We start from the raw sequence: 6,372 nt of genomic DNA, 5'->3' as shown, positions 1-6,372 counted from the left end.
GTCTCTGCTTGCCCACTTCAAATGATTTCCTGTTCATTTTTTAAAACCAGAAGTGTGGTCTGAGCCATTGCATACCAATCAAAGGGAGAAGTTTTATTCCTTCTTGAAAATTTCAGTGTTACTGTTTTTTGGTTTTTGTTTTCTTTTTTAATAGATACAGAATTCAGTTTTTGGTGATTTTTATTTTATTTTTTTAATTTTTTTTCTTGGTGATTTTTAAAAAAGGGATTTTCAGTAATAAATGTATCACCTCTGTCATTTAAATATTTACTATGCAAATTGTAAAGTAAAATCAGATGCTTCTGTTTTACCTTTTTTCTTTATTTCAGAAGCATTCTCTTTATCAACCTTGTCTCATCTACTGAATAGAACATTTTGAGAATACTCTATATTTTAAGTGTTTTCATTGACTTGGTAAAATAAAAATGCCTCATTTTACTTATGCCATGTGCATACAGGCACGAGTGTCCCCATAGCTTCTGTCCAGGCACACTGAGGTGGGACCATGAACGTCCCATTTGGGAGGATGGGGCACGTCAGGGAAGAAAGTGGGCCCTCCGTATCCGTATCCGTTTTCTCTCTTGTGGTCCTGCTGGATTCTGTCTCCAGCTTCTGTGACATCGATATGTAGCATTCCAACACTACCCTCTCATCCGGGCCCGTAACCTGTCACCTGCTCTGGCATTCCATCCCCCTCATGCTCAGACCAGGGACCTGTGCCTCAGCACCACTGCCATAAGCCAGGGGCCACAGGCTGGCAGGAGATGTGTTCTGTATGAGTCTCAAGCCCCCTTGACTTCTGGGCTCTGACCTGTACCAGGTGGTGAGCCTGAGGGTGAGGGCCTTACTGCAGACCAGTCCTGCTGGTTGAGCTTCTGGGCTACCTGGTCGAAAGTTTGATGTTACCTAGCCCATTATCTATGGGACTAGAGGCCCAGTATTGTCTAGTGCCAGTCGTGAAAGGAAGGTTCTCTGAGCCAAGGTCAAAGCTTACTTGTGTTCTTTTTGGAAATCAGAGTGTCAACACCTGTGCTGTATCTTGCAGGACAGTTGCTGTTTCTTCTCTTCTGTGTTGCAGGATGTCAGGTAGGGAAGGGCCAAGGAGGGGAGTGTCTTGTGCCAGGACTGCCCTGATCCCTGAACAGATGTCATCCTTTGGAACAGCTGTGAGCCTGCCCCCTCCTCCAGTTCCCTGTGTAGCAAGTGTCTAGAGTCTGCTTTGGTCAACACGGGGGAAAATAGTTTTGCAAAACTGTCGTAGAAAGCTGCCCTGCAGTTAGGCTTGGCAGAGTCTGGATCTCCCACCACAGTTCTCAGTCAGCACAGGGCAGGCACTGCTACTTTGGGTGACGTGACCAAGGAAGTCCATTTCTGGAACAGTAGGTGACAAAGGAAGTGTTGGCTGGCTTCCGGCTGTGCTGGCCTTGGTGAAGAACCAGCTTCCAATTTTCACATCTTTCTACAGTTTGTTCCAGCTCTTCTACCCAAACTCGGTCTGTGCCTCCAAATCCCTGGTCCCAGGCTATCCCGGATTCGAGGGGCACGTGCCATCACTGAAGTCATTGTGTGTCTATGCACGAGGGCTGTGTCTATGTAGGTGAATTGTAGAGGAGGCTCTGTATGCGATCTGAGGGCCTGAACGTGGTTCCCCCTACCTCCCTCCCCCTCTCTCCCCTCATTTCCCCTCCCCTCCCCCAGCAAAGAAAAATACCCTCTTAGCTATTTTCTTAGCTCAGTTTACCGAATGATTGCAAACTGTAATCCTTTGCTTTGAATCTTGTGGACTCAACGTCAGACATCCTTTTCTTCTCTCTGGAGGGCTCCAGAGGTCTTTCTCTATTGACACTTTGAAATTGAATGCTGGTGAAATGGTAGGGCTGAATGATGGCTCTAACCAGAGTACCTGAGCAGGGACTTTTGAAGAAAATCTTCTTCTTTCCTTTTCCATTCCCAGACATCCAGCTCCTTCTCTAGTGCCTCTTCCCTGCAGGGCAGGGACCCTTGTGAAAGAGGGAAGGTGGGCTGGCTGGGCTGCGCGTCCCTAGGTGTTGCAGGGCTCAGGGTTCTGTTCCTGCTGGAGTTTGGATGTGAATCCGGGAAAATGTACCTGTGGACCTTCCTGATTCATTACCCCCTTTCCCTCTTTCTGAGAGGCAGAGAAATAATATTTTTAAAAGGTATTTTGTTTTAGTTTTAAATGGCAAAACACAAGCTGCATTTTTATTTATTATGCACAAAAAAGGTAAATCTGTTTTTACAAAAAAATCTGGAGTTGGAAACTCTGGGAAAACCTATTGAAATATACACATGCTTCTCTCTCTGTAATGTGCAATATGCTTTGCAACTATAGATGATATTTTATGTTTAATCTGTAAATAAGAAGTGTATTTAAATTAAGAGGGAGCTTTTTGTAAAAGGACCAAATGTTCTTTTATAAATGTACTAAGAAATATCTTGTTCTTTGAAATTTATTAGGATTTTTATGAGTAATTTTTATTAAAAGATTTTTTTTTGAATTGTCATTTTGTTTCTCATTTATATACTCACACATGTACATTACACACAGGACAAACTATAAAACTAGACAAATAAAAACATTGTGTTGTTTTTTTTTCCACAGCTGAGCCCTGAGTAGTACCGTTCCATGTCTGTCTGTCACACCTTCTATTGAACTGTCCTTGCCATGTGGTTTAGTCCTGTCCCCCACACCCTCTCCCCTCTGCATTAGCCTCCTTTCTCTCAGGCACTGACTCATTCGCAATTCTTGTTGCCATTTATCTGAATCTCTCTAGGTTCTGGAACCAGTTCTCTGGTATCTTAAGCAAGGCGATTCATTTCTCCTAACCTCACAGGCTAAGCCGCACATGCAGTCAGCTTGGGGTGCGCTGGTGTGGGGGAGGCCTGAGGCGGGAGGGTTTCAGCGAGATGGCCTCCATCCCTACTGCTACCATCTCTCTGCTGACCCTGAGATGGGGTCTGGAAGGAGATCGCTGATTCTGCCCCTGAGACCCCTTGATGGGGCTTTTGAAAAACTGTGAGTTGCAACAAGGAGAGAGAGAGAGCCCTGAGATCGGAAGTACCTTGCCGGTAGTAAAGCACACTGGCTTGGGACACCTGGGTGGGTTAGTTGGTAAAGGGTCTGACCCTTGATCTCAGCTCAGGTCTTGATCACAGGGTTGTGAGTTAAAGTCCCCCACTGGGCTCCACGCTGGGTGTGGAGCTACTTTAAAAAAAGTACACTGCCCCTTTGTAAGGGTTGGTGGTGGTTGTTTCTATGAAGTCTTGTGGGTTTGTAACCCTCTTGACAAGGCTGGGTGGGGCCCTTATGCCCAGGGGGCACCTGAAGAGCCTTGGTATTGGGAGCACCCATGCCCTTGATCAGTGGTGGTGAGAGTCCTGGAGCATCCTGTCCAGATGTTGCAGGGGAGCGCCAGGGCTGAGAGTGGGACTCTGGACCCACACTGTTTGAGGTACATTCCATTCCTAACTCCACCCATGAGCCTTGTGCCAAGTCATGCAAGGTACACAATCTTATCAGACCTCAGTTTTCCCATCTATTATATAGAATGACAACAGCAGTCCATATACATGGGGTGGACAGTGTGGATTCAGACATGTAGAGTACTTAAAGTGGCATCTGCACATAGTAGCTGTGTGTGTGCATTTCCTATAATTATAGTCAAGTTGGATTTGATGGCCAGGATAAGCTGTAGGACTTTTACACAGGGACCCTGGGGAGCGATAAGGACTTAGATTGGCCTGAAGAGGCCAGAGCCGGAGCCCGGGCTTGTCCTGGATCAGCAGCTCGCATCAGAGTCTCACATGATTTCCACTTCCAGGGTTCTTGTGAGCAGAATGAGCCACATTTTATCAGAGCCTGTTACGTGCCAGCTGCTAACACCTTTACATACCTTACTTCTCCAGAGTTTAATCAGGCAAATAGGCTGCTGTCCTGTCCACCCTAAGGAGCCAGAAGGTGAGGTGCAGGGTGGTTAGCAGTGGTGCCTGTACCCCACACGCCCCAGGGAGTTGTGGGCAAGTGCCCAGCACAGTCTGCTCCTCACTGGCTCATCAAATAAATGATGCTCCAACGTGTGTGTTTGTGCATGTGTGTGCACATGCTCACGTGGCTTAAAACCTACCACATTCAAGCCTCACCAAAGTCCTGGGAGGTGAGTTCTATTTTTCCATTTCTCCAGCTGAGGACACTGGAAGGTAAGCAACCCCGCCCTAGGTCACAGTTGAACCACTCTGAACCTGTGACCTCAAGCTCATGTAAGTACCAGAATGAATAGTTTGGCTGGAGAGAAGGGGGTCTTTGCTGCGGGGAATACCGTGGGCCATTTCCAGAGGGGTGTTCCTCAATCGTTGGTCTGAGACCCCCATGGCCCCTTCCACAGGGTGGGAGGGAGGAGGTCGGGACAGGGCAGTAAGCCTGCTTCCGGATTCCTGAGACCCCAGCCTGAGGCACCATGGCCCTCCCGCTTCTGAGAATTGAGACATCCAGAAACAGGACACCTGAGGGGCTCAGCGGTTGAGCATCGGCCTTTGGCTCAGGGCATGATCCCAGAGCCTCAGGATCAAGTCCCACCTTGGGGTCCCCAGGGGGAGCCTGCTTCTCCCTCTGCCTATGTCTCTGCCTCTCTCTCTCTCTCTCTCATGAATAAATAAAATCTTAAAAAAAAAAAAAAAGACATCCAGAAGCTGCACTGCATTCCATGAATCAGAACATTTTCTGTGCCAGTGTGGAGGTGTGAAGGAAGTGGGGAGCCTGCCCTCTCTCCAACCAAGAGAAAGCCCCTTTGCAAAAAGGATTTGTTATTCAATTAGAGTCATTCACTTTAATAAAATATATCCCAGAAATGCCTTCCGAGATTTATCAAATGATTATTCATTATACCTGTTTTTTTTTTTTTAAGATTTTATTTATTCATGAAAGACACACAGAGAGAGAGGCAGAGACATAAGCAGAGGGAGAGGTAGGCTCCCCGCCAGGAGCCCGATGTGGGACTCGATCCCAGGATCATACCCCGAGTGGAAGGCAGACACTCAACCACTAGGCCCCCCAGGTGTCCCTGTACCTGTTATTTTTAAATTTAGAGGCACCTTATAGAACCTGAAATACTCAGAAAGTGCTAGAAAATTAATCTTAGGGGCACCTGAGTGGCTCAGTTGGTTAAGTGTCTGCCTTCGGCTCAGGTCATGATGCCAGGATCCTGGGATTGAGACCCACGTTGGACTCCCTGCCCTGTGGGAAGTCTGCTTCTCCCTCTCCCTCTGCCACTCCCCCTGCTTGTGCTTTCTCTGTGTCAAGTAAATAAAATCTTTAAAAGAGTAATATTAACTTTGGCATATATCTAATAATACATTTAAAAATAAGTGCCTTTATCTTGTCACTTCCCTTAAATATATTTACATCAAAACCCTGGAGCTGTGTAGTCTTAACACATTTGGGAGGAAATACCCACCATGTAACCTAATTGGCTAAGCTGGTCCTTGTTTTCAAGCTATTCGTCCCTAGCAGGCTGATTTGCTGATGGAAAAAGTCTGATTTCATTTTTCAGTCCTAATAGACATGTTGCTTAACACGAGCCCCCCCCCCCCTCCCCCCCCGCATTCTAGCCGAGCGAGGAGGCGCGAAGATTTGCTGTGTTTGCTGCGGGAACTGAAGGAGGCGCTTGAGTCTGGATCGAGGCTTTGTTGCCAAGAGGCCACGAAGGGAAGAGGCAGTTTGTTTCCTGAGACGTGTTTCCTGTGGGCTGTTCGGTGCTCCAGAGGTTCCTATAGGTCAGGGCCGGGCACACAGCGCAGTGAGATTCTGGATCTGTGCCACGTGTCCCCTCCTACCAAGGCGGACAGGGGTCATGGGGGCTGAGGACTGGCCGCTCACAGGTCAAGCCACGCCATTTCAGGGAAAGTACACATGTGTACTTTTATGTTGCATATGGTGAGGATTTGGAAATTGATGTGTTTAAAGACAGTGGTTGTCAGACTTTAAAGTTCCCTGGAGTCACTTGGAGTGTTTGTAGCAACACCGATCTCTGGGCTCCACCCCAGAGCTTCTGACTCAGTAGGTCTGAGGCTCTGCACCTGGGTGAGCCTGATTGCTGCCAGTCTGGGGACCACAGTTTGAGAATCCCGCTTAAAGCTTTCCCCTTGGAGAGTCTTAATACGAAGGACACTCTTAACTTTCCCATGTTTTGCAGGGGACTGTTCGGGGGATGTCTTTTTTTTTTTAATATATTTTTTAAAATTTTTATTTATTTATGATAGTCACACACACACAGAGAGAGGCAGAGACATAGGCAGAGGAAGAAGCAGGCTCTATGCACTGGGAGCCCGACATGGGATTCGATCCCGGGTCTCCAGGAT

Source organism: Canis aureus, chromosome 19, assembly GCF_053574225.1.
Source record: "Canis aureus isolate CA01 chromosome 19, VMU_Caureus_v.1.0, whole genome shotgun sequence".
Lineage (NCBI taxonomy): Eukaryota > Metazoa > Chordata > Mammalia > Carnivora > Canidae > Canis > Canis aureus.
Note: the sequence above shows the minus strand (reverse complement) of the source record.